General features: G+C 43.3%; 1 pseudogene; it reads left to right on the top strand.

The window, feature by feature from the left end:
* The window catches only part of LOC115384785 (obscurin-like), a 51,166-nt pseudogene extending 23,373 nt beyond the window's left edge, over positions 1-27,793 (top strand).
* The last annotated feature ends 106 nt before the right edge of the window (positions 27,794-27,899 follow it).

Raw genomic sequence — 27,899 nt, 5'->3', positions numbered from 1 at the left:
TTAATTCCTTTATGAAGGGCAATTCACCTTCATTATTTCCTTAACAGTAAATAGAGATATCACTTTGTTCAAATAAGGGTACAATGCTTCTGAACCTTATGCTACATATCACATCAACATTATTTTCTACTTAAGTGGGAGAACTGGATCTGAACTTGCTGAACTTCTATAACTCATCCAGCAACCTTTTTTCCTCAGAAGATTCTTATTCTCTCCTTTGAGCCTCTGAAAAAAGCTGTAGGCCTACTCTCCATTGTAGCTAAGCTGGTGGACACACCCACTCGAAGCAGATTACTAAAGATAGAACGTCCCAAACAAAATCTCTGGAGAGTTCCACATGTCTGCTTATTTCTTTGACATATGCAAAGATAATTTTAACAACCTGAAGCCCCCTCCTGTGAACTCTGGTGTCCTCGATGAATGAAGTTCTGATCTCCAGGTTAGAAACCACTGCACTGGATTATTAGATTAGATCTTCCTTCATCTTTAATCAAGATGGAAGTCAACTGAGTGCTCCATCTGTGTGTTCACACAGGAACAGGTGTGAGAGTGGTTGATCTGTGCTGTGCCACCACACAGTGGATGGACCTGTGTAGATTAAAAGAAACTGAGAATCTTAAAGAAACTGAGATTTGTGAGCTTGTCACACCAATGCAGGAAACATACATATTTATATCAGGCATTAATCTGTCAGACACGTTCAGAGAGGAGACAGATTTTGATGTCAGCTGTGGAAACACATTTATTTAAGAGTCTGGATGTCGCTGTGGATTACAGTTTCTCTGCGTTTGTCTGCTTTTGCGTGTATTCCTGTGTTTTGGATCATTGCATGCTGCTGATAACTAACTGACCGCTGCCTGCTCAGCCCGACCAGCGACCTTCATCCGGCGCTGCAGAGCCAGGAGGCCGAGGAGGGAGGCAGCGTGACTCTGCGCTGTGAGCTCTCCAAAGCCGGAGTCCCAGTGGAGTGGAAGAAGGGATCCGAGGTCCTGAAGGCCGGAGAGAAGTACCAGATGAAGCAGGAGGCCTCAGTGAGCGAGCTGCTCATCGACAAGGTGCAGCCAGGGACAGCGGAGACTACAGCTGTGTGTGGAGAGCAGAAGACCACAGCCAGCGTCAGCATCAAGGGTAGGAGCAGGACGTCTGGAGCCACAGATCCGCAGGGCTTCTGCACAAACTGCTTGCACCAGCTTCATTTAAAAGGGACTAAGCTCATCTATCCTGTTTCATTTTAATAGTTTTCTACCTTCCTGTGTAATGTCAGTGGAGCTGAGCTGCGTGCATTCTTGAAATTGTGTGAGATTAGCAGTTTCCCAAATGATCAGCCTCGGTAGGGTTCACATTGAAAGAAATATTGATCACTAACAGGATTATGAAGTTCTGTTTAGATGTGGAGATCAGAAAGCTTCAAGAAGGTCTGGATTTTCAAAGAGACAGCAAATTCTTCTGAGTCATGTCTTGTTTTAATTTCTTTGTTGACTGCACCTTCTTGTGCAGACATAACTTATACAAACATGAAAATGTTTAGCTGGAATTTATTTTTTTAATCAGCAGTTTTTCAGTTGAACCACTCTCCTGCCTGAAAATGACAGAAAACTGCATCTCTTGACAGAGAAACTGCAATCCTGAAGCTCTCAAACTTTAATTTTTTTTAACATTGTCAGATACTTGCATTGATTTTTCAAAAATCATGAATTCAAGTGGTTTCAAACAATGAAGTCTAAATTTGTTCTTTCTATGTACTTTTTTCCTACAATTAAATACATATGAAAAAAGTTTATTATACCTGCAGTTTATCCCTCTATGTAGTAGATAAATTTAAGAACTCATGCAACTTATATAGATAATTGCTGAAACCGATAGATTGTGTTGTGCTGAATTTTAGAACATTGCAGCTCAAGCTATACACAAAGCTTTACACTGTTAAATTTCTCACTCTGCCAGCAAACTAACTAACTAACCGCTGCCTGCTCAGCCCGGCCAGCGACCTTCATCCGGCCGCTGCAGAGCCAGGAGGCCGAGGAGGGAGGCAGCGTGACTCTGCGCTGTGAGCTCTCTAAAGCCGGAGTCCCAGTGAAGTGGAAGAAGGGATCCGAGGTCCTGAAGGCCGGAGAGAAGTACCAGGTGAAGCAGGAGGCCTCAGTGAGCGAGCTGCTCATCGACAAGGTGCAGCCAGGAGACAGCGGAGACTACAGCTGTGTGTGGAGAGCAGAAGACCACAGCCAGCGTCAGCATCAAGGGTAGGAGCAGGACGTCGGACGAGTCTCACTTGACCAAAGCTTTTTTTAACGTTTCGACTGTGCATAAGCTTTTCATACATGAGCATCCAAACACATTTGTTTTAGCATCTACGTGTTGTTGTAGAGTCCAGTCTGGCAGCGTGTGCCTTTTGTGTTTTGTGTTGTTTTCATTGGAGGACTTTTATCTGTAAATCCAATTTAAAAATATCACTATCTGGGTGAAATTTGATAAAAGCAAAATGCAGCAACATCATTCAACGTCTGCATTTACCACTGTGTGAAAGACTGCACAGGAAAGTATAACTGCTGCACAAAATCATTCCTCGAGTCACAAAGAATTTGTGGATTTCCTATTGTGAGTGAAAGATTCAGAGAATCTGGACACAACAAACAAGATTGAAAACCAAGATTGGATTGTGGCAATCTTTAGGCTTTCAGGCAGAACAGCCATGAATGTGGACAGAAAGCTGAAGTGGAAACCAGGGACACTTCTGAACACCATCATCTGTGAACACTGCTCAGAACCATTGTCTGTGGACACCTCTGACACCCATCACCTCGGGACACTCCTGAAAATCGCCTTTTGTGAACGCTCCTTGAAACCACTGTCCTTTAACACCTCTGGAAACCACAGTCTGGAAACACTTCTGAAACCTGTCATCGATGAAGACTTCTCAATCCCTGTTTGTGGAAACTTCTGAAAACCATGGCTCTTGAAGACTTCTGAGAAACAATCTCTGAAGATTTTGTGAGGACCATTGTCTGTGAGCACTTTAGAAAAAGATCATTCTACCTCTGAAGAAAACTGAAAGCCACTTTTATATCAATGAACTGAAACTTTAAAAATTAATTTATTCTCAGGTAAATGCAGACTTTACATGATTTGCACCTCATTGCTTTTTTTTTATATATATATATACTTTATTACATTTTACACAACGTACAAACCTTGTTGTGAACTGTGGGTTGTATTTGTGTTACATCTTGTCTTGTCAACGCTGCTGCTGCTGATAACTAACTGACCGCTGCCTGCTCAGCCCGACCAGCGACCTTCATCCGGCCGCTGCAGAGCCAGGCGACGAGGAGGGAGGCAGCGTGACTCTTCGCTGTGAGCTCTCTAAATCCGGAGTCCCAGTGGAGTGGAAGAAGGGATCCGAGGTCCTGAAGGCCGGAGAGAAGTACCAGATGAAGCAGGAGGCCTCAGTGAGCGAGCTGCTCATCGACAAGGTGCAGCCAGGAGACAGCGGAGACTACAGCTGTGTGTGTGGAGAGCAGAAGACCACAGCCAGCGTCAGCATCAAGGGTAGGAGCAGGACGTCCGGTTCCCTTCACGTTCGTCACAGATTCATTAAAACATGTGATTTCATCTATTGAATGTGTCAATCTGTTGTGTGTTAGAGCCTTTTTCCATTTTGTCTTTGTATTTTTTTTGTGCTTTTCTTTTCCGTCTCGTCACTTTTGTTGTCGTCTGATTTCAGATTTTGTCACATTGTTTTCAGAAGCTCTGCAGCCTGATTGTGCTTTATTGTTCAAGTTTGGGTTACTTACAGAGAAGATGTTGTGATACTTCAAACTTCCCTCACAGTTTTCAAAGAACTCGCTCGTTGCTGCTGTTCAGTGCAGCTTTTCTTTGCGTCATAATCGACTGGAAGGATTCCTGAAGTCCTCAAGCTCACCTTGTCCACAGTGCATCAGCATTTTGTTTTCATTTTCATGGTTTTCTTCTTCAATTTAAATTGGTCTGGGTGACTCTTTCTCAGCTGCGAAGCCCTCAGCTCCTCCGTCAGTTGAAAAGGGAAAAGCTCCGAGGCAGGAGAGCACAGAAAAAGCAGCAGGTATGAAGGACGGTGATCTTTCAGCATGACGTTCTGCTTCGTGATGTCGGTTCTCGTTGTGTGCGCTGCAAATGACGGTGGTTTTGAATTTGGCAGTCTGATTTTTTTTTTGTGGTGCGGCAGTGCAATTTATCAAACACTAGAAGTTAAAATTTCTGTTTGATAGAAACCTTTTATAGACTACGTCCTGTGTTAAACTTGAATAATACAATGAACTTTGCCAGGTAACTTTTTAACTCTGTTAAAGGAGTTATATAGACCTCAAATCATACATATTTTCAGTAATTTACAAAAAAAAAAAAAAATTAAATCTGGATGGATTTATCATTCAGAAATTTTAGAAACTTGTGGAGATTTGAGAGGCGTGGCAGAAAATGTTTTGTCACGTTTGTGGTCTTGTTGTGGTTCCAGCAGTGTTTCTACAACTGGATCGTCTTTGTGTTTCAGCCAAGTCGCCTGCAGCTCTGTCTAAAGACAAGAAGCAGGAGATTAATGAGAGAGTGGAAGGTACTTTTATTAGCTTTCCCTGTTTGTTCAGCTCTTTTGTTTGCTCGGCATTTGTGACTCAACTTTTTTTAAAGAAGAGAAACACATGGAACACATACAGCAGTAAGACTTTGAGTCTTACTGCTGTTATTGAAAGGAAAACTGCTGAGTCACGACTTGTGCTGCATATGTGTTTGTCTGATTTGCTTCTTTTTTTCCCATAAATGTCCTGATTGTGGTGAACCTCTGTGGTTTGTTGGAGAAATGATCCCTTCAGTGTCCGTCTGGGTTTCTGAGCTCTGCAGCTTCTTTTCCTGCATGGAGGCTGACTGTTGCTCTGAAGTCATGTTTGTTCTTTGAGCTTTGGTTTCTCTCTTGTTGAGAGGCGAGTTTTACGTGAATCTGTTACTGTCCTGTGGGCTCAGTGTCGTCTTCATTCATTGCAGTTGTGACGCTGCAAACTACAGAACAAACTGCTAAACAGCAGATCATCACACAGGAGGTTCAGAGAGGTCCGAGTGAGCTGAAAGCTGGAGGTGAAGGTAAAGAGACACATGCGCATGGCTCATGTTGGACACTGCAACAGCTTTCTGTGCTTCAAACATATAATCTCAGGCAGGAACGATTAAAATTTGCTGGATATTGGCAGGCGAACAGGCTGAATATGTTAGTTTTGTATCACTTGTTTATCACATGTGCCAACTTTTGTCTGTTTCCAGCTTGGGTCTGCAGTTTGTTGATCGTTGGCTGATATGTGTCAGTGGCAGTTTGGTTGTGGTTTTTTTATTGTGTTTTGTAAAGATACTGTTGCTTGTTTTTTGTTTTTTTGCTTTGTTCAGTTTTTTTCAAATTTGTGTGTCAAGTTTGGTATTTTAATGTTTTTAATGCTGTGACCTCCCAGAGGGGTCCCTGGTAACCAGAACTAACAGACTCGTCTTGGATAAACTATGAAATATTTACATCTTTGAAGTGCCTCATACTGAAGGGTATAAATTGAGGACGACCTCCTGCACCTTTGGTTTCCATTGCAAGGAAGCTCCGAAAGAATGGGAGTCAATGAGAGATTGGATTGTTGCTCGTTTCATTGCCTTGGAAGAGAATTACACAAAGAAGAAACTAATTTTTAGCATTAAAATCTCCAGTGTTTTTGTGGAATTCTGGCCAGTAACATTTTCTGCAATACACATCCTTAATAAATGTGCTGTAGGATTGTGAATGCGCTGCAGGCAACCTGTAGTCCAGCATTACCTGCTTCAGGGTTGAGATGTTGGTGAGTTGGTGGATGGACACCCTCATGGAGGGAATACCAATATCCATCAAGGGTGTCTGCTCAAAAGAGGAGTTGACAGCCACCCCACGATTGGGCAGATAGAGCTCAAAGCCGTGGTAAGCAATCCATCTAAGACAGCAAAACGTGCAATATGTCCCCCGACAATCCAAGGACTTGCTGTCACCGTCTGAACTTGCTCACCCATGGCAGATGAACCCCATGTCTAACAGGCTCGGCAGAATTGCATCCACATTGTACTCCACCAACAAAGCAGTCTGAAGAACTCGCATGTCAGCAACCATGGTTCCACTGGCATCCAGCAGGTCATAGGAAGTCCTTCTGGGTCTGCACATGGCCTGTTCAGTCATGAGCCTGTCTGTAGGCTACATGGATTATCATCGTCATGATCTTTATAGTGATATCAAGCCGTAATAAACTGCTACATTTGAATTTGATGATAGTTCTGTATTAGACCTCTCTGTTTGAAGTTGTTGCTGTTGAACAGAATGATGCTATTCCCTTGTAAGCCTGATTGGTGTTAATGTCTGTAGTCTCTGTAAAAGTTATCATTTATTGTGTCTCTGTTTTCAAATAATCATCTTATGTTTCTGGTCATGTTGTGACGACTGCAGTGTTTCTGTAATGGGATCATATTTATCTTCCAGCCAAGTTGCCTCCCTTAACAACTGCTAAAGACAAGAAGCAGGAGATTAATGCAACAATGGAAGGTAATTTATTGTGCTTTTCCTGTTTGTTGGTCATTTGTGAGAACTCAGTATTTGTGAATTAGTCGTTTGTTCCATGAAGAGAAGTACATGGAGATCTGACTGTGTGTCTGACTGCTGTTATCAAGGAGAAAACTGCTGAGTCACAACTTTTGCTGCTTTTTGGCTCCAGGTGTTTGTTTGACTTGCTATTTTCCAACCATTAATGTCCTGATTGTTGTGAACCTCTGTGGATTGTGGAGAAATTATGCCTTCAGTGTCGTCTGGATTTCTGAGCTCTGCGGCTTCTTTTCCTGCATGGAGGCTGACTGTTGCTCTGAAGTCATGTTTGTTCTTTGAGCTTTGTTTCCTCTCTTGATGAGAGGCGAGTCTTACATGAAGCTGTCATTTTCCTGTGGGCTCAGTGTCGTCTTCATTCATTGCAGCTGTGACGTTGCAAACTACAGAGCAGACTCCTAAACAGCAGATCATCACACAGGAGGTTCAGAGAGGTCCGAGTGAGCTGAAAGCTGGAGGTGAAGGTAATGAGACACATGCGCATGGCTCATGTTGGACGCTGCAACGCTTCCTTGATTTCTATGCTGACTCCATGACCCCATACGAAGGGAACTAAGATGGATCAATGGTGCACCATGTGAAAAAAAAAATCCCTCAGTGTCTGCCACTTCGCTATCGCCAGTTGCTTACACATGATCAACAGTTCCATATTGTCCTTTGAGAAAATCTATGGAGCTGAAATGATTAAGTAGGAGAACTGTGCAGCCGCACCCCAAAACCCCGACCTCCCCTTCACCCGCCGCTGCTGAAGCTGAAACTGCAGATGTTGCATCAACCTGTTCAATTGTGAGCATGCTGTAGTCTACAGGAATTAATCTTCATGATCTGTCATGTTGATGTCAAGCCATAATAAACTGCTGTATTTGAAGTTTACTCGTTGGGATTTCTAATTTGATGACAGTTTTGTCGTACACCTCTCTGCTTGATGCGTTTGCTGCTGAACGTTATGATTTTGTTCTGTCATAAGCCTGATTGGTGTCAAAGTATGATTTTGACAGAAAATTTCTTATTAACATTTCTTTTACTCTGTTTTCTGATGTTAATGTTATGTTTCTGGTCACGTTGTGACGACTGCAGTGTTTCTGAAATGGAATCATGTTTGTTTTTCAGTCAAGTCGCCTGTATCCACAGCTGCTAAAGACAAGAAGCAGGAGATTGATGAGACAGTGGAAGGTAACTTTCTGAGCTTTGCCTGTCTTTTGAGCTCCCAGGGAATGACGGAGCTTTTGTGACTGAGCACTTTATTCAATGAAGAACACATAGAGCTCTGACTGTGTGTCTGACTGCAGTTATCAAACAGAAAACTGCTGAGTCACGACTTGTGGTGCTTTCAGGCTCCATGTCTTTTTGATTTTCTCTTTTCCACCTATAAATGTTCTGATTGTTGTGAACCTCTGTGGTTTGTGGAGAAATGCTCCCTTCAGTGTCAGTCTGGGTTTCTGAGCTCTGCAGCTTCTTGGTCCATTTGTGGTATTGTCGTGGTTTCTGCAGTGTTTCTATAACTGAATCGTCTTTGTGTTTCAGCCAAGTTACCTGCGACTCCGATAGCTAGTAAAGACAAAAAGCAAGAGATTAATGAGAGAGCGGAAGGTAATTTTATTAGGTTTGCCTGTGTGTTGAGCTCTGTTGCTCATTCTGCATTTCTGACTCTGATTTTTTTAATGAAGAGAAGCACATGTAGCTCAGACTTTGAGTCTGACTGCTGTTATCAAGCAGAAAACTGCTGAGTCATGACTTGTGCTGTTTTCATGCTCCGTGTGTTGGTGTTTTTGACCCATAAATGTCCTGATTGTTGTGAACCTCTGCGGTTTGTGGGGAAATGATTGTCAGTGTCCCTCTGGATTTCTGAGCTCTGCAGCTTCTTTTCCTGCATGGAGGCTGACTGTTGCTCTGATGCCATGTTTGTTCTTTGAGCCTTGGTTTCTCTCTTGATGAGAGGCGAGTTTTACTTGAATCTGTTACTGTCCTGTGGGCTCAGTGTCGTCTTCATTCATTGCAGCTGTGACGTTGCAAACTACAGAACAAACTCCCAAACAGCAGGTCCTCAAACAGGAGGTTCAGAGAGGTCCGAGTGAGCTGAAAGCTGGAGCTGAAGGTAATGGGACACATGTGCATGGCTCATGTTGGACACTGCAACACATTCTGTGCTTCAAACGTAATGTCATCCAGGAAGAATAAAAATGAGCTGTACGTTGTGAGGTGAAAGGCCTGAATATGTTGTTTTTGTGTCAGTTCTTGATCACATCTGCAGAGTTTTTGTTTTGTTTTCCAAGCTCGGGTCTGCAGTTTTTGTTGATCGTTGGCTGATATGTGTTCTTAACAGTTTTTATGTGGTTTTATTCATCGTGATGAGCTGGGAAAGACATGCAAATAGACCAGTTTGTCTGAGTGGTTTTGTTACAGAGTAGTTAATTGACTGAATGTGTGTGTTGCTTTTGGCATTATAGTGTTGTAACCCAAAGAGGTGTGTCCATTGAACTTAGATCAGCATGTCAGCATATCCCTGGGCCCGCTGGAGAGATTATGTCTCTGGTTTGGTCTGGGAGTATCTTGGGGTCCCTCCAGAAGAGCTGGATCATGTTGTGCCAGACAGATATGTGTGGACTTCCTTGATTTCTGTGCTTTCGCCTTTACTCCATACGAAGGGACCTGAGATGGATCAATGATGCTGAAGTCCCTCAGTGTCTGCCACACTGACCACCGCCAGTTGCTTGCACATGATCAACAGTTTGGTGTCATCCTTTGAGAAAATCCATGACAGTGCTGTAATACCCTCTCTGCTTGATACTCTTGCTGTTCAATATAATGATTTTGTTCCCTCATAACCCTGTTTGGTGTCAAAGTCTGTGATTTTTGCAGAAAATGAATAATTTATAACTACTCTGTTTTCTGATGTTTGTCTTCTGTTTCTGGTCATGTTGTGACGACTGCAGTGTTTTTGTAAAGGAATCATGTTTGTTTTGCAGTCAAGTCGCCTGTATCCACAGCCGCTAAAGACAAGAGGCAGGAGATTGACAAGACAGTGGAAGGTATTTTTCTGAGCTTTGCCTGTGCTTTGAACTTTTTTATAATGACTGAGCTTTTGTGATTGAGCACTTTGTTCAATGAAGAGAAGCACATGGAGCTCTGACTGTGTGCCTGACTGCTGTTACCAAACAGAGAACTGCTGAGTCACGACTTGTTCTGTGTTCAGGCTCCACGTGTTTGTCTGATTTGCTCTTTTCCACCTATAAATATCCTGATTGTTGTGAACCTCTGTGGATTGTGGAGAAATGCTCCCTTCAGTGTCAGTCTGGGTTTCTGAGCTCTGCAGCTTCTTGTGAGATCTGTGGTGTTGTCGTGGTTTCTGCAGTGTTTCTACAACTGAATCATCTTTGTGTTTCAGCCAAGTCGCCTGCGACTCTGTTAGCTAGTAGAGACAAGAAGCAGGAGATTAACGAGAAGCGGAAGGTAATTTTACCAGCTTTGCCTGTTTGTTGAGAGCTTTTGCTCATTTGGCATTTGTGACTCAACTTTTTTGAAATGAAGATAAGCACATGGAGCTCTGACTTCGAGCCCAAAAGCTGTGTCCATACAGAAAACTGGTCAGTCACCAGTGGTTTTTGCGTTCAGGCTCCACGTGTTTGTCCGATTTGGTATTTTTCACCCATAAATGTCCTGATTGTTGTGAACCTCTGTGGCTTTTTGGGCAAATGATCCCTTCAGTGTCCGTCTGGATTTCTGAGCTCTGCAGTTTCTTTTCCTGCATGGAGGCTGACTGTTGCTCCGTTCTTTAAGCTCTCGTTTCTCTCTTGATGAGAGGCGAGTTTTACATGAAGCTGTTACTGTCCTGTGGGCTCAGTGTCGTCTTCATTCATTGCAGCTGTGACGTTGCAAACTACAGAACAAACTCCCAAACAGCAGGTCCTCAAACAGGAGGTTCAGAGAGGTCCGAGTGAGCTGAAAGCTGGAGGTGAAGGTAAAGAGACCTGCGCATGGCTCATGTTGGACACTGCAACGCCGTTTCTGTGCTTCAAACATGTAATGTCAGGCAGGAACGATAAAAATAAGCTGGATGTTGGCAGGTGAAAGGCCTGAATATGTGGGTTTTGTGTCACATGCAGATTTTTGTCTGTTTGCCAAGCATGGGTCTTTAGTTATGTGTTGATATTGCCCATATGTATTCTTGACAGTTTCTATGTGGTTTTGGTCAATATGATGTGCTGTGCTGGGAAAGACCGTGCTAATCGACTGCAGTTTGTCTCAGTGGTTTTGTTTCAAAAATATGGATCGACTGAATGCGTGTGTTGCTTTTGGCATTATATTGTTGTGACTCACAGAGGTGTGTCCTATGATCACCATGTCAGCATATTTCTGGATCTGCTGGAGAGATCTTATCTCTGGTTTGATCTGGGAGCATCTTGGGGTCCCACCAGAAGAGCTGGAGGATTTGAGCTGGACAGATGTGTGGGACTTCCTTGCTTTCTATGCTGACACCGTGACCCCATACGAAGGGAAATAAAATGGGTCAATGATGCACCACTTCATAAAAAGTCCCTCAGTGTCTGACACACTGATTATTACCAGTTGCTTGGACACGATCAACAGTTTGGTGTCATCCATTGAGAAAATTCATGACAGTTTGGTTGTGCACCTCTCTGCTTGATGTGTTTGCTGTTAAACGTTATGATTTTGTTCTGTCATAAGCCTGATTGGAGTCAAAGTATGATTTTTGCAGAAAATCATCATTTATGGTTCCTCTGTTTTCTGATGTTTGTCTTATGTTTGTGGTCAAGTTATGACGACTGCAGTGTTTCGTAATGGAATCATATTTGTTTTTCAGTCAAGTCGCCTGTATCCACAGCTGCTAAAGACAAGAAGCAGGAGATTGATAAGACGGTGGAAGGTAATTTTTATGAGCTTTGCGTGTCGTTTGAGCTATTTTGTAATGGCTGAGCTGTTGTGTCGGACGCTCTGTTCAATGAAGAGAAGCACATGAAGCTCGGACTTTGAGTCTGACTGTTGTCACCAGGTAGAAAACGTCTGAGTCACGACTTGTTCTGCTTTCAGCTCCATGTTTGTCTGATTTGCTATTTTTCAACCATAAATGTCCTGATTGTTGTGAACCTCTGTGGTTTGTGGGGAAAGATCCCTCCAGTGTCGGTCTGGGTTTCTGAGCTCTGCAGCTTCTTTTCCTGCATGGAGGCTGACTGCTGCTCTGAAGTCATGTTTGTTCTTTGAGCTTTGGTTTCTCTCTTGATGAGAGGCGAGTTTTACATGAAGCTGTTATTGTCCAGTGGGCTCAGTGTCGTGTTCATTCATTGCAGCTGTGACGCTGCAAACTACAGAACAAACTGCTAAACAGCAGATCATCACACAGGAGGTTCAGAGAGGTCCGAGTGAGCTGAAAGCTGGAGGTGAAGGTAAAGAGACACATGCATGGCTCATGTTGGACACTGTGGCTTCTTTTTGTGCTTCAAAAATGTAATCTCAGAATATGACCATGAAGACGGCTGTGCTGTTGTAAAGTTAAATTGTTGGTTCTATGTCATTTGTCACATGTACAGATTTTGTCTGTTTTCCACGCTTGGGTCTGCAGCTGTGTTTGGCTGACATGTATTCATGACAGTTTTTGGTTTTATGCATTGGGATATGCTGGGATAGGTTATACAGAGAGATTTGAGCTCTGTGGTTTGAAGCATTGTTAAGTGACTGAATTACATCAAAAGAGTGACATTTGTTGAATCTCTATGATGTTCATTGTTCAGTGGCCCATGTTTTGTCCTGAGAGGTCGATTGCCATGTGAGTTTGTTCAGTCTGATGTCAGATTTTGATGTTATATAAACTCAGTGGCATGTTCATTCGTTGCAGCTGTTATGCTGCAAACTACAGAACAAACCCCCCAACAGCAGGTCCTCAAACAGGAGGTTCAGAGAGGTCCGAGTGAGCTGGAAGCTGGAGGCGAAGGTAATGAGAGACACGTTCACGGCTCCTGTTGTGTCTCGTCTTGAAGTTGTTCTCTGTCAAAGCGGCTGGTGGCCCCGTGTGGTCTGCAACACGCCCAGTCTACGCTGTAGACTGCAGTGACTTCAAGGCAGCACTCTGTGTGTGTGTTTGTGTGTGAATCGCTGCAGCAGAGACATCACCATCTTCAGCTGTAGCATCCAGAGCTGAAGAACAGAAGCATAAATCCAAAGAGGAAGTTGAAGGTACGGAGCTGCTGTCACTCAGAAACGCGCAAACATGCTGTGAACGTGTGTGTGTTAAACTTCCTGACGTGTGTGTTTTGATGCCTTTATACTGAGTTTTACTCAGTACTTGTTGTTTGCAGATTTAGCGTGAATGAACCAGAAATATGAATGGAGATTCATCTGCAGATGAACACAAGTCTACTGGTTTTGATGTTTTAGCGGGAATTGTTTTGGTTTGGATGCTCATCACGTCAGCGTGTGCTGGTTTCTTTTGTTGTGGTCTGAAAAGAAGTGCTGAGCTTTCAGTTCGACTGACTTCTAAAAACTTGAATAGTGCATCGTATTTGTTGCCTCTGCTTACCAAATGTTTTATCTTAAAGGATCCTCATTAACTCTCAGAAAGATGTTGAGGCTCTTTATGATCTCAGATGACATTTTGTGATCTTTCTTTATTTAATTTCCAGGATTTTTTTTAAACATTACAAAATGCTCATGCAACTCTTAAGTGTTTAAGATTAAGTACATTTCTACCTTATAATGTCAAGTTAGCACATAATTTGAAATGCAGAAATACTGATCTTAATGCATTATTTCTGCCTCTTTGAGCTGCATGATGATACCTCCACCATGCTGTAAGAGGACAACATCCTTCCTCAGCCACCAGATCAGTTGATGTTTTTGTGATTATCCATGCAGCCAAGTGGCTTGTTTTATATGCTATTTGATTTTTTTTTTTCTAGTGTATGTGCAGGTAAGTTGAAAATTAAAAAAGCAGCGTTGTGACGTATCTCACACTGACAGACAACCTCCAGCTGGGTTCAAACCCGGTCAGAAGAGTAACAGTGAGCAGGTGCAGCTCTGAGAAACTGTTTTGTGCCTGTGATTCATTTGACAACAGAGTTTCTGAACTTTTCCCAAGTTCTTCAGACGTTGATGGAAACCGAAAGATTCTGCTTCTCTTTGGGCTCAAAACAGTGAAGTAGTTCGGTGGGGTGTGTTTCGACATCTGCGACGTTTTCTTGCTTTCCTCGTGGATTTCATCTTCATGTCACAATCACTGCAAATCACACATCATTAAAAAAGTTAAAACTGGATTTGACATTGGAGTTAATGATATCAGACTAGTTACTTTCTAATTCATTATAATGTGCCATGATCATTTTCTGTTTTTTGTATCGGTTCATGACATTGTTTATTACATTTGGCATATTCATTTGACAAATTATTATAGATAATTTGTTTTATTTTAAAGTTTGTGCAGTTTAATCTTTTATGTTTTTTTGTGGCTTTTCTATTTTGTTTAGATATTTATTCCTTGTTACTTTCTTTGCTGTTTTTTTCTGATTTTGTCTCATTCCATTTCGGAAGTTACATTTTTTCACATTTGTATTTGTCTTTTTCAAAGTCAGCTTCTTTTCTCAAAATTCTTTTTTCTGAAACTTTTTAATTTTCTATTGTTCATTTATAGTCTCCATTACTTGTTTTGATTTAATTTGTCATATGTTTATTTTTTTCCTGACTTTTTTTTTTTTACATTTATCTACAATCTTTTCAGATTGTCTTTTTTTATTTTTAAATTACAGGCTTAAAAACAAGTCGCTTCCCTTTTAGATTCACACATTTGATTCAACAACATCAACATTTTTTTGCCCCCCTCCTCCCTTCGTTCCAGCGGCTGCGGTGGTGTTTGTACAGGAGCTGGGGGGCCGGGTGGCTGAGGAGGGCGGCAGTGTGACTCTGCACTGTGAGCTCTCTGCTCCTGGACTCCCTGTGGGTGGAGGAAAGGCGCTGAAGTCCTGAGCCGTGGAGGAAAGTACCGCATCGAACAAACCGGGCGCAGTAACCAGCTGCAGATCTTTGATCTGGTGCCTGGATGCTGGGAGTTACTCCTGCTCCTTCAGGGACGCAGTCAGCTCGGCCTCTGTGGTCGTAAACGGTAGGATGGAGAGCTTCTTCTCATCTTCTCCATGTTTCGTCCTCCCGTAACCGCCGGTGTCTCTGCTCGTCAGCGCTGCCGGTGGTTTTCAGTAAAGAGCTCCAGAGCCAGACGGTGGATGAAGGCGACAGCGTCTCGTTTCTCTGTGAGCTCTCTAAACCCGGCGTCCCCGTCGAGTGGCGCAAAGAACAGCTCGGTCTGTGTCCGTGCGCCAAATACCACATCGAACAATCCGGACGGGAGGCGACGCTCGTCGTCCACGACGTGGACCCAGAGGATTCTGGGAGATACACATGTGACGCTGGTGACCGTCAGAGCACCGCACAGCTGGCTGTAAACGGTACGCCCCAAAGAAGACGGAGACTGGAGCAGAAAAGTTGGGACATTCTCTAAAATTTCAATACGAAATGAAATGGGGAGATTTTCAAATTACATCAACTTAAAATGGATTTGAAAATAGTCCAAAGACAATAAATCAGATGTAAAGTCAAGTGTGAAATCCTCATATTGAATTTGATAGTCGTTTCAGAAAAGTTGGGACAGCAGTATATTCATCCAGCTCGTCTGTAAATACTCTGCAAGAAATACAAGGGTCTGAAAGTGAAATGATGGACATTTCTTCCTCTATAAAGGATTTGTATTTGTGTTCCCTCCCAGCCAACAGATGTGTTCTCAGACAGTGGATTTTTAGATGTGTCCATTACTATTGCAACAGCACGTTCCCTACCAGTGGGTGAACAATCCAGCCGGGTGAATTCTGCTTCACTATGGTAGGAAGATGAAATGTTAGGAAGTGCTAACAGATGGTGATGGTGATGAACTGTTCGCAGACAGTGGTTCTCAGAAGTGTCTGCAGGCTGTAGTTTTCAGAAATGCGTTCACAGTATATAAATTCTAAAAACGGTGTTTTTTTTTTGGGCAGACTGTAGCTTTTAGTAGCGTTCGCAGGCAGTTGTTCTTTAGAAGCATTTGCTGATCGTGTGAATCATTTGTGGTTTTATTTTCAGTTCTTTTCCAGGATTTTGTTGAAATTGTCCCAACTTTTAAGCTGATATGAAATTCAAAATGAGTGAGCTTTTCTTTAATTTAAAAAATATTTTGTTTGAATTTCAGTTTTTACATCTGATGCTATGTCTTTGCACTTGTCCCGTTTCATTTTGTCTGTTTTCACCTTCATTCTATCCAGCGCCCCATCTTTTCTGTGTCTTGCTGGCTTACAGCCCGTTGAATTGTGACTCGACCCGAGAGTCTGAAGTTTTGCACACAGCCGTTAGATATTCAGCTCTCATGCCTTTTAAACGTTTTCCCTTCAGCTCGGCCGTCCTGTTTAAAACTCAGCTTCAGAGTCTGGAGGCTGAGGCGGGACGGAGCGTGAGTCTCCGCTGTGAGACCACCAAGCCCGGAGCCGCCGTGGTTTGGAGATGTGGCGACAGGCTGCTGACGTCCAGCAGCAAATATCAGCTGAAGCAGGACGGGCCTGCGGTGGAGCTGCTGATCTTTAAGCTCCGGCCAGCTGACTCTGGGGAGTACTCGTGTGACTCGGGCAGCCAGAGGACCTCGGCGGTCCTCACAGTGCATGGTAGGAGGTCTTTTCTCTGTTGACCATTCCCTCACGAACCGGCATGAAGCTCATCATCCTTTCATCCCGTTTGGAGTCTTCCCGCAGTATTTTCACCATCATTCCACATCCGGTGTGCATTTTTGCTTCACCTGTTTGTTCACAACGTTTAGTTCAGCTCACTCCTTCTTTCTCTTCACCAATATTAACACATTCCTCTCTTTTCCTTCACTTGGCTCCAGTGACGTCGGCTCTGGGACAGCTAATGATGAGAAGTTATCATTAGTTTGAATAATAGCATTTTTTTGTGCAGTAGATGTTAGGCCTGTCCTTCCTGCTAAGGACAATTCATTATTCCAGACCGAGTTTGTTTATGCATGTATAGATCCTGTTGCTGTCTGATGCTGCAGAGATTTTCTTACAGTAAAGCAACAAACGCAACTTCGGCTCTCGTTGTGTCAAACAAATCATTAATTCTTGAGTCTCGATCATCTGTCATGTGAAAGACCGCATCAGTCGATGCCCGTCAGTCCTGTTACTCACACCTTGATGCCGCTCATCACATCAACAACCTGCTTTCAACCTTTCTTCATCAGAGGCGGACGTGAGCATCGTGCGATTCCTGGACAGCCGCGTCGTGCGCGAGGGCGACGACGTCCGCTTCGAGTGCCTGCTCTCGCACGAGGACGCGCCTCCGGTGCGGTGGACGCTGCAGGATCCCGCTGCAGAGCAACGAGATGAACGTGATCCAGAGCGAGGGCCGCACGCACAGCCTCACGCTCAGGGGCGTCACGGCCGCCGACACCGGGACCGTCTGCTTCTCCGTGGGGAACCACACCTCCACCGCCTCGCTCACCGTCACAGGTGAGACACCCGACCGCGGTGGAGTTTTCCCTCACAGCCTCAGGTGAGGAAGTCGGTATTGGTTCACGTCACAGGTAAGAAACCATCCAGAGTTTCTGTTTTTAACAGTCAGAGGTAAGAAACCAGTTAATTCCTAAGTACCATCTTCACAAATAAGAATTTATAAAAAATATATGAATAAAACGACTAAACATGTGTTTTTTTTTACAGGTAGAGGAAAAACGTACAGCAACACTTGAATTTAAACTCAGTGGGAACAATTGTTCAATTTTTCTTATTTAGACTGTTGGAGAAGACAGTGGGAAGAAGCCACCTTTTCTTTATTTTATCTATTGAGGTCAGAAATCACAAGATTTAGAGTTTTCTTTTCAGTCACGTAAGAATTCACTTTATTTTTTGGCAAATTTCTTGGAAACCTTTCCAACATTTTCTATTCTTTCCGCCTTCTTTTACATCTTATGGGACTCATTTTCCTTCTGTTAATCTTCTTTCACAAACAAATGAAATGTGATCTCATGGGTCTTTTCATTCGGTATTCCACTTTTCATTCAACAGTTTTCTCACTTTAATGAAGCTGTTCACTTTTCCTTTTTTATCACGTTCTCAAACTTGAACTAAACGCATCTCTGCATACTTTGAAGTGTGTTTAAAAGTCTTGGGGCTTTGCCACCTTTTTCTTCGCCTTTTTCTTTCACCACTCTCACTCTTTCTCGTGGCACTTTGGTCTTTTTTCAGCGTTAGGTTTGGTATTCATAGGTTTAAGACTGTTTCCTCTCTGTGGACACATTTCTGAAGTTACTTCTGCCCTTGGGCCTTTTTGTTTCGGCAGAATACAGCGACCATGAGCCGCTGCTGCCACAGTTGATATTGACTTTATTCAGCAGGAACAGCAGATAGTCTCTCCTCCTGTCTGATTAAAGCTTCTACCTGCTTTGGATTAACCGGCTCTCCATCAGCATGCCCCAAACCAAGCAAACCTTCACTCATGACTTGGAGGAGACTTGAAGAAGGTTGAGGTGTTCTGCAGAAGCTGTCAGTCGATTGAAGCAGGTGTTACAACATTGAGGAGACTTGCTAATGCTAATCCTGTTAGAGGGAACATGTAGGGTCTCATCCAGAGAATGTTGAAAATGGCTGGTTATAAAGATTTTGCACTTACCTTTGACCAACATGTTGAATTTGTACTTAAAAGCTACACAGATATGTCTTTTCTGGACTTTTTTAAGAGGCAAAAAAGAAAAAAAAAAGCACAAAGAAAGCACTGTTTATCAGTCCCCTAAGTTCCTTATTTCTGAATTTACCCAACCCATTTCGCTCTTTGGTCTTACTTAGGCTCTGCACCTCTTGCACCATTTCCCTTTGCTGATTTCCTGCTTTCCTTGCACATTTTTATTAAAGACTGTTATTTTGTGTGAATCAAACAGGCGAAGTCTTTACTGCTCCGATTTGTGATGTCTTTGGGTCCGTCTGTCAGTGTCTCCTGTTTTTCGTCTGTATTCAGTGTAAATGTCGAGTGGCTGATGCCGTCAGGTCTATGTGGCGGCCGCTCTTGATTCACATTCTTGAACTGGTCTTTCCGGCAGCGGCAGCCGTTTCCTTCAAGAAGGAGCTGGAAAGTCAGGAGGCCGTGGAGGGAGGCGAGGTCTCGCTGTCCTGCGAGACGTCCCACCAAGACTGCACGGTGACCTGGAGGAGGGGCTCCAGCGTCCTCACTCAGGGGGAGAAGTACAGTATGGAGAAGAAAGGCTGCATTCACATCCTGCTCATACATAAGTGAGCGCAGAGGACGGTGGAGAGTACAGCTGCGATGCAGGAGACAAGAAAAGCACCGCCGTGCTGACCGTGAAAGGTAACGGAGCCAGACTTCACCTGGCGTCTCTCCTTGGGTTCGTTTTACATCTCATCATCTGGATCCTGTGAGGTCTCCTCTGTCTTGAATGTACCGGTAATCTAAACTGGAAATTACGCACGAGAATAGATTTAAATTAAAATGTAGAAGTGTCTTTAACCTCAAGTCCAGAAATATTGGAACACTGTGAAGTCTGAATTAAACATAAACAACAATAAATCCACTTCTAATGACAGGTCAGTTATAGAAATGGATAAAAGTAAAAACACTCAGACTCCTCTAATGTGAAGCTATACCACTTTAGAGTTTCATTGTGTGTGCAGGTTTTTTATCTTTTAGTTCAATATTATTTCTGCTACACTTTTGAGACGGATAGAAATATTTGACTCTTTGCACTCAGACTCTGGGGCGCCAAACAGAATGAACTCTCCTTTCATGATGTTGACAGTCTGGGGTTCAGTGGAGATGGGGAATTGAACTTACCACCTTCTGCTTTATAGATTACCTCTCTACCAGCTGACCCACTGCCACACTGAGTACAGTATGTTACTGCCATGGCCCAGTGGGTTAGCGCGTTAACTCTGCTTGTATAAAGACCCTTTTTCATTCTGGAATCCTCTTTAAAGGCTCCCAGTTCAGCATCAGACACTTTGACCACGTAGACAAACTTCTCAGCCCTCAGACTCTTTCACTCGGGAGTTTCATCAGTCTCTCTTCCACTTTGACCATGAAGCCTTGAACCCAGTTCTGCATCCTGACTCACTTACTATGACTTTCTCTTGTTCAGCATCTGAACTCTTTCTGATGAGGAGAGCCTGGATTCTTTTACCATGGACTTTACCAATCTCACATCTTCATTTTTTGTAGGAAGCAAAGCTATTTTATTCCTGCACCGATGCAACTATGATCTCTCTACACTGATGACAGTGATGCTCTTGCCCCTCTTTAGCCAGTGAGACACAAAAGAACAACTTTTCTGGATTTGAGGTCAAAACTGATAAAATTTGGCTCCTCAAATATTTACTTCAGAATGAGATCAAACGGTAACAAGGGGTTAATGGGACATTAGAATGAGTTTCTTGCTGGTGGTGGTTCCACCTTCATGAAACTCTGATTCCCCATCATGCCATTCACCTTCAGAGCGTGTTCGCATCGTCCGAGAGCTCCACGACATCACCGTGACGACGGGGCAGGACGCCGTCTTCGAGGTGGAGCTCTCCCACTGGGCGCCGAAGGCTGGGAGTGGTGGCTCGGAGACAACCTGCTGCAGAACAACGACCTGAATCAAATGAGCATGACGGCGGCTGCAGCGCTGGTGCTGAAGATGGTGACCACCGACGAGACCGGGGACGTGGCCTTCGTCATGGGGGAGGAGCGCAGCGTGGCCTGCCTGCTGGTGGAGGAGAAACCCAAAGGTAAAGGACGACGCAGTCCTCAAGTCACCCCCATCATCAATCCAGGGGCTGGAAATCTGCTGTCATATAATCATCATCTTCATCCTCATCATCATCATCGCCTTTGCTTTTGGATCAAGTTTTCTGCCTTTACTAGAAAGCATTAATTAAAAAAAAAAACAAAACAAAAAAATGTATGAATATCCTAACCATGTAATTCTTTAAAGTTGACCGTAACATTTATTTGTTTTGTTACCTTTGAAATATGATTTATAGACACACAGTAGATTGTAACTCTACAGGCATCTGCAATGCGAAGTACACTCCACTCCTTTGTGGGATGTTAAGAACATCAAACAGTTGATCCTCTTTGAATCAGTGTCTGATTAAGGTTGAATAGAACGTTGAAAAGTGACATGTTACTGTATCTCCAATGTGTTTATCGTTAACATGCTAGTAACTGATTACTACTATCAGATTAGTAATAATGATGGAGGAGGATCACCTAAGTTATCCTGAACTCAGGACTTCTGCCAGCAACATGAATGATTGCTGACTGTAAGTAACATAAGCCTGTATCCACAGTGGCTGTGGTGCCCAGTAGCAACTCGAATAGCAAATGGCGTCCATTTCTAATAGACATCTGCTGCTGTCTGCATGTTGGCAATTTGTTTCAGCTGCTTTGTTGCTGCTTCTCCACATTATTAGTTCACAAGTCAGTTTGGTTCAAGAAACGCTTAACATCTTACTAAATCAAATCTCAGTGACCAATAGAACTTCAGCTTTCGTTTAACAATATGAGTACAGCACAAAGTGTTCATGAAGAGACACAACTGCAAATGTAATATGATGAACGTGGCACTACCATGAAACCGAGTCCAATACGTGACACCAAGTGGGTGAAAGTGAATGCAAATGACCACTGAAAATACATTGTCACCAAAATGAGACAATAAAATGTACGACAGAAGAAGCAAGATTCAAACTACCATACTTGCACCTCAATATCACAAAATGAAACACCACAAATGTTTTTGAAAATTCTTCAATTGAGACACAAAGTCAGCAGGACCAAAAAAATGTTACATGAACCGCTTCAAATTTTACCAAAGATGTAAACTGCGATACCAAGGCATAAAAGTGATGCAAAACCAGATTGAAAAAAGTAGCAGAACTGCAGCAAAGACAAGCAAAATGGGATGGAAATTACTTTCGCACGAACAGCCACAAAATGATGAACGAAATGACAAAAACTTGCAGACTGACCGAAATGGTTTTTGCAATTTTCAAACCAAATCAGACACAGAATGGTCAAATATAAATAAAAATTCTCAATAACTACTCAGCTTTTCCAAACATGAGCAGAATCACTCAGCATGAGCAAAATTCATATCAACAAATAAACATCAATTCTGATGACATTTAAAAAACAAAACAAAAAACAATTTAAGTCCTGTATTAATATGCACTGTTTGAAAGAGGGCTTTAATATTTAATAGACCAAAAAGCCACCAGTTGTTTTTTGTACAGTATTTCTTATTTTTTTTTGTCAACGCATCATCTAAGAAAGAATCTGAAAAATAGAGAAAGTGTGTAATCTCACCAGCTACCATAGCCCAGTCAGTCATGTAATACCAGTTTGTTCCACCAGATGGTGCCTACCGTATTCAACGACATTCACACTCAGTGTGCAATAGTGGCATTACCTATATTCTGCAAACTATGAAGTGTACTTCCTGTTGCATATGGCTGCAGAATCAATGCATGAATACAAGTATGTAGCTATTGGATTTCTAGTAGGGATGCAGAAAAAGGAAACAAACTATGAAAGCTACGTTTCCCATATTTCTAGTGCTCATAGTAGAGAAGCCACACGACACGAAGGCCTTAGAGGGTGAAACTGTGACTCTGGCTTGCACAATCTCCAACCCCAATGGCACGGTCACCTGGATGAGGAACAATGAGACCCTGCGAGCAGGACTGAAGTACGACCTGAGACAGAACCAGGCCTCCCACCAGCTCCGGATCCACAACCTGGTGCCCGAAGACTCGGGAACATACACCTGTGACACCGGAGATGCACAGTGTGACGTCACATTGACTGTGGAAGGTAAAGACCTGAAGCCACCTGTAGAAAAACCAATGAAATGCAAGTGTGGACCCAATTGGACTGAAAGGAAAGCTCAAGTATTTCTCAAGCTCCATCTGCCTCTTGCCTCAAAGATGTTACTCTTATGGCCTCATCCACCCGCTTGACGTCCTGAACCTGTTTTAAACTCTCACCAGGTTCCCCAGCCTTCTTCCATAAAGAGCTCAAGAGCCAGGAGGCAGAGGAGGGTGACGATGCCACCCTGCGCTGCGAGGTGTCTAAGCCGGGCGTCCGTGTGGAGTGGAGGAAAGGAGGTGTAGTCCTCCATCCCGGAAACAAGTACAAGATCAAGCAAGACGGGATCGTCCGAGAAGCTCCAGATAAGCAACCTGGATCCGGAAGACAGCGGCTACTACACCTGTGATGCTGGAGACGCGCTCACTACAGCTTCTCTGGCCGTGAAAGGTAGCCTTTCTGCAGCAGGTGTTCTGATGTCAGGTCCTCCTGTGGTGTCAGTCGAGTCAGCACAGAGCTGATAACATCAGCGGCTCAGTGTGTATGTGTGTGTCTGTGTGTGTGTGTGTGTGTGGTGTGTGTGTGTGTTGTTCTGACTCAACAGTGAAAGAAGTCTTTCGTTATCTCTGGTCTTAGACCATGAGTGTTTGTGGGCGATCGTGGGCGGCGTTCTCCTGCCAGCTGTCAGGCCGGGCTCCCGGCAGGGTGGAGTGGTGGCTGGACGGCACCCTGCTGGAGAACAGCCCCACTAGCGAGATAGGGCTGAGGCCAGGGCACGTCCACACGCTCACCTTAAATGAACCTGGCCACGGACGACTCCGGCACGGTCGCCTTCAGAGCCGGCAGCCTCACGTCCCCGGCCAAGCTCTTAGTCAAAGGTACCGGATCGTACGGACGTCTGAGACGAGGGCGGCCACAAGTGTTGATACTTCGCATACCCTTTTTATACCATGTCTTTCACATGACGGTAACTTTACTCAGGCTTCTAATGGGGAAAGGTGTAGATGTCTTCCACAATGCATTTTCTTTTCAGTCTCCTGCATCTTCTATCCTGCCAGATCCAAGATAAAGTCACAGGAGGCTGAAGCCAATCCCAGCTGACTATGGGCGAAGGCAGCATGCACAATGGACACATCCCTAATCAAACTATAAAAAAACAACTTTATGATGTTGGTGCAATTCAGACTAATTGACAGGAATATTGACAATGTGACAACAAGACAAAATATAAAATAAAATACAAGTCATTAACTTCAAACACATTCTTTAAACCGCAGGGAGGAAACCACAGTACCCAGTGAAAAACACATGCACATTTGGGTAGAACATGCATACCAAATGTAGGAAGGTGTCAACTAGGATCTTTGTTGTTAGACAACAGTGATAACCACTACAGTGCTGCAGAAAACAGATAAATATTATGGTCCTTTAGAATACAAGCAAAATCCCAGTGATCTGGAACAAGCTGAAAAAATAATCAATAGCATCATGGATGATAAAACATGCACCCAGCACCAGAACTAAAGCGCAGGATAGCAACATTGCTTGGCACAGTGGTCAAAGCTGTATTTATGAGGTGAAGTCTAACACCAAAAGCTGCAGAAATAGTCAGCAAAATAATTATTGAATCTCATAGTAAGACGTTCAGTTATAGTTTTACTGGTCCAACCTGCTGCCCTTTGAACTAAAGGTAACCAGGCTGTTTATTTCCTTTGTTGATAAATTATTTTTCATCCTTTTTTTCCTCAGAGGTATCGAAAAGGGTATCAAGTATGATTTTTACCCATCTTTACTTTGGCTTTTTCATTACTCTGCTGGAAACTGAGTTCAGCAGTAACTCAGTAAGTCTTTTTTAAACCCTGCAGAACCTAATGTCTACATTTCTAATGATATAAACACATCAGTTAAAACTGTTTTTGACCCTTTTTTTGTTGCTGTTGTCACCACAATAATTATAACTCCAATAAATAGACAGTGAGCTGAAACAGACCGGTGCAGGAATAAGAATTTGTCACCAAACTGTGGACTGTTTTCTGCAGGGTTCTTGAAAAGATTCAGAGCAGATTTTTTCTTTTTAGTATTTATGGTGCATGAGCAGCAGTGTTTTACGTTTCATTAATCACAATAATATCTGCAGAGTTTTCCTGCTGAATGCTTTGAGATAATCAGAAGTGGGTGCAGCACCACAGTTTGATTGAAGCAGACAAGCTCAGTGAGTTCAGAGACACAAACAAGCTGCTCTTTTCTCTCCTTTCTGGATGAGAGGAAGCTGCCTTTTTCTTTTTTGGGTTGCTGAAGCAATGAATGATAATCACGATTATGTTTTCTCACATTTGACAACACTGACATTCACAAGGAAATCTGTCTTTTTTCAGTGGTTCTCATTACATACAAGTACACATTCTGAGTTAAAAAGAACAACCCAGCTCGACTCAAGATAGTAAAACTCACACCCCAATACAGCAGTATTGCTGACATTGCGATGCTAATATTACCCCTAGATGTATTTTGAAGTACTGCGCAGCCACTGGAGTTAGACGAACACATTGTTTGGACCAACAGCATTGAATTTTTCCATTTACTCTCCTTCACGCAATACATTTTTGTAAACACATGCAATATTTGCAGTTTTTTGGTACCACGTGAATGTTCAATATTTTCGCGACTTAAAATGATAATGCAGCACTAAAGTCACAATGTACAGTTTGTACAGTGAGCTGCTTTTGCAGTATTTTTAGTTGGTGAAACTCAGAAATTAAGTGTTCACAGCTGCTCGAGAGGGTATCAGGTGCAGAAAAGTTTGATGACGTGTAACTGATGTGCGCCACCGTTGTGTTCATGAAAGAATGAGCGAATGACCTAAAGAGTAGCCAGAGATCATCAGTGAATAAAGTGTGCTTCAAATGATTGATGTTGAACATTCGTGCTTGTATTATGATGTTAGTCTTTAAATTAAATCAACCTGACCCTGTTGGGAAGATAAAGTCTTTCCTGACAGGCCGGTTGGTTTAGATTGTCCGTGAGGGCAGAATTGGGGGATTGTATCTGCTGTTGTAAACCAGGCCAACCCTCAAAGCATGATCGTGATTATTATGAGGTTAAGTATGAAGCCTGAACTCTACAAAGTCTGAAGAAGCTATTATTGTTTGGAGGAGGGAAGTACAGAGCACAGACATGCTGTGTAAAAGAAAGTGCTGCTCCACCCATCCATGTAGGCTGGCTGCTTTTTTTTTTTCCCCCCCGACTTTCTTTTTTTTAGCATCTGGCCACTGTCAGATACTCATTTACCTGCCACTGTCCCATCATCCCATAAAGCTCGGCCCTAACCTTCCAGCACTAAAACCTTCTAACACCGACCACATGCCACCCTCCATCTGCCCCGCTGTCTCGGCTCTTGATTTTGAACTTTGACTTTTGGGCTTTATGACCCCACAGAGCTCACGAGGCTCATTGATCCACTCAAACTCATGGACAGAACCAGAGCATATCAACTTCACACACCACAAAAATATCCAGACAGTATTCAGAGAAAAAACTGACAAGATGTGACAAATGGGAATAAATACAAGATGCAACTATGTGCAAAGCTTTTAAAGGAATACTCCCGAAGATTTTTGACCCACGCCCTATCCTTCTCATTGACAAAGTTAGACAAGCTCATAAATACTTTTTTCGTGTCTGTGTGTCCAGTGGCAGGTTTCCAGGTGTTAGCATCGTAGTTAGCTTAGCTCAATCGCTTGAAGTCAATGGGAAACAGAGCCGGACTGATGAAGTGGACAAAATACTCCTTACAGTGATCCAGGGGATAGCATATTAGCACATGAAGTAAATCTGAAAGGTTATAAAACATTTTAAAAGATGTTAAAATAACGTTTTGATACACACAGATCTGCACAAGCATAGTGCGCCATGGAAGGATGTACCAGCGCACAGTGGCTGAGTCTATAGCTTCTACTGCTGTGCTCTGGTATATCCTTCCGCGGAGCACTGCGTATGCGCAGGTCTGTGTGTATCAAAACGCTATTTTAACGGATTGAAAAGAAAACACGTCTTTTAAAATGTTTTTATAACCTATTCAGATTACTTCACGTGCTAATACGCTATCCCCTGGATCACTTAAGGAGTATTTTGTCCACTTTCGTCAGTCCGGCTCTGTTTCCCATCAACTTCAAGCAATTGAGCTAAGCTAACTACGATGCCAACAGCTGGGATACAGCCAGTGGACGCAGGAGAGACAGAAAAGGTATTTATGAGCTTGTTCTAACTTTGTCAATGATAAGGAAAGGGCGTGGGTCAAAAAATATTCGGGAGTATTCCTTTAAAGACTGAGTATCATGCAGAGAAACACAAGCACAAGAATAAATGTGGTATTTGGGAAACCCTTTGCTGATACGCATCAAAAACAACCATTGTTTTGGTTTGTAAAACCACTACATTGAACTGAGAAACACTTAAAAACTGATCGTCTGTTAAAACTTCCAAAAACTAGCATCTGTGAACTCCCACCCCTCTCTTTGAATGAACACACACTGGACACAATGGGCCATTCGCGTAAGGGACTTTGACACACTCAAAGATATTCAAATACTTGGGTTCCCTACCATTTAGTTAACTGACCAGTAAGTCCTAGTGTAGTCTAGTCCAATCCATGACCAAGCCTTGTTTATTTGTATGGAAACTACTTAGGTTGAAACAGTTCTGAACACTATTGTCTGGAAATTCCTGAAAACAGAAACTGTTTCACAAGCAAAAGGCAAAACGACTACTAGAAGAACGAATATAAAGCAACACATCGTTGACATTTCTATATCTGATCTGTTGTGTTTGAACTGCTGTCAGACATTAAGGTTTGAATGATTTGCACACTGTTGCAATCTGTTTTTATTACCATTTGGGGGGGGGGGGATTAGACTCACATTCGCCTAACAGTCTAACCACTTTGCGGGGTTATAAAAGCCCTCATGTCGCCCAGCATGTCCTGTTGGTATCGTGATGTCCCGTGGTCGCGGCCTGACCTTTGACACACTCCGACCTCAGATCCCACAGTTGAAGTGGTGAACGAGATGGAGGACCTCTGGGTGGTTGAGAACCAGCCGGCCGAGTTCATCTGCCAGTACTCTCGGCCTGTCAAGGCCCAGTGGAAGAAAGACGGGCAGCCCGTGCAGCCTGACGGCCGAAGGGTGGTAGTGGAGCAGGACTGGACTGTGGCTCGCTTGTACATTAGCCGCGTGTCGGCCGAGGACAGGGGCTCGTACTCCTGTGAGGCCGAGGGGACCTGCGTGGTCGCTTCACTTCATGTGGAAGGTGAGCTTCCCTCCACAAGGAAAGACCAGCAAACTATAGGGACTCTCCTCTGCTCCAGAACACCTGGAAAGATAAGCTGATGTTTCACTTCGAGATGGTTCATGAT

Source organism: Salarias fasciatus, unplaced genomic scaffold (assembly GCF_902148845.1).
Source record: "Salarias fasciatus unplaced genomic scaffold, fSalaFa1.1, whole genome shotgun sequence".
Classification (NCBI taxonomy): Eukaryota; Metazoa; Chordata; class Actinopteri; order Blenniiformes; family Blenniidae; genus Salarias; species Salarias fasciatus.
The sequence above is the reverse complement of the archived record's forward strand: the minus strand, read 5'-3'. Positions and strand labels throughout refer to the sequence as shown.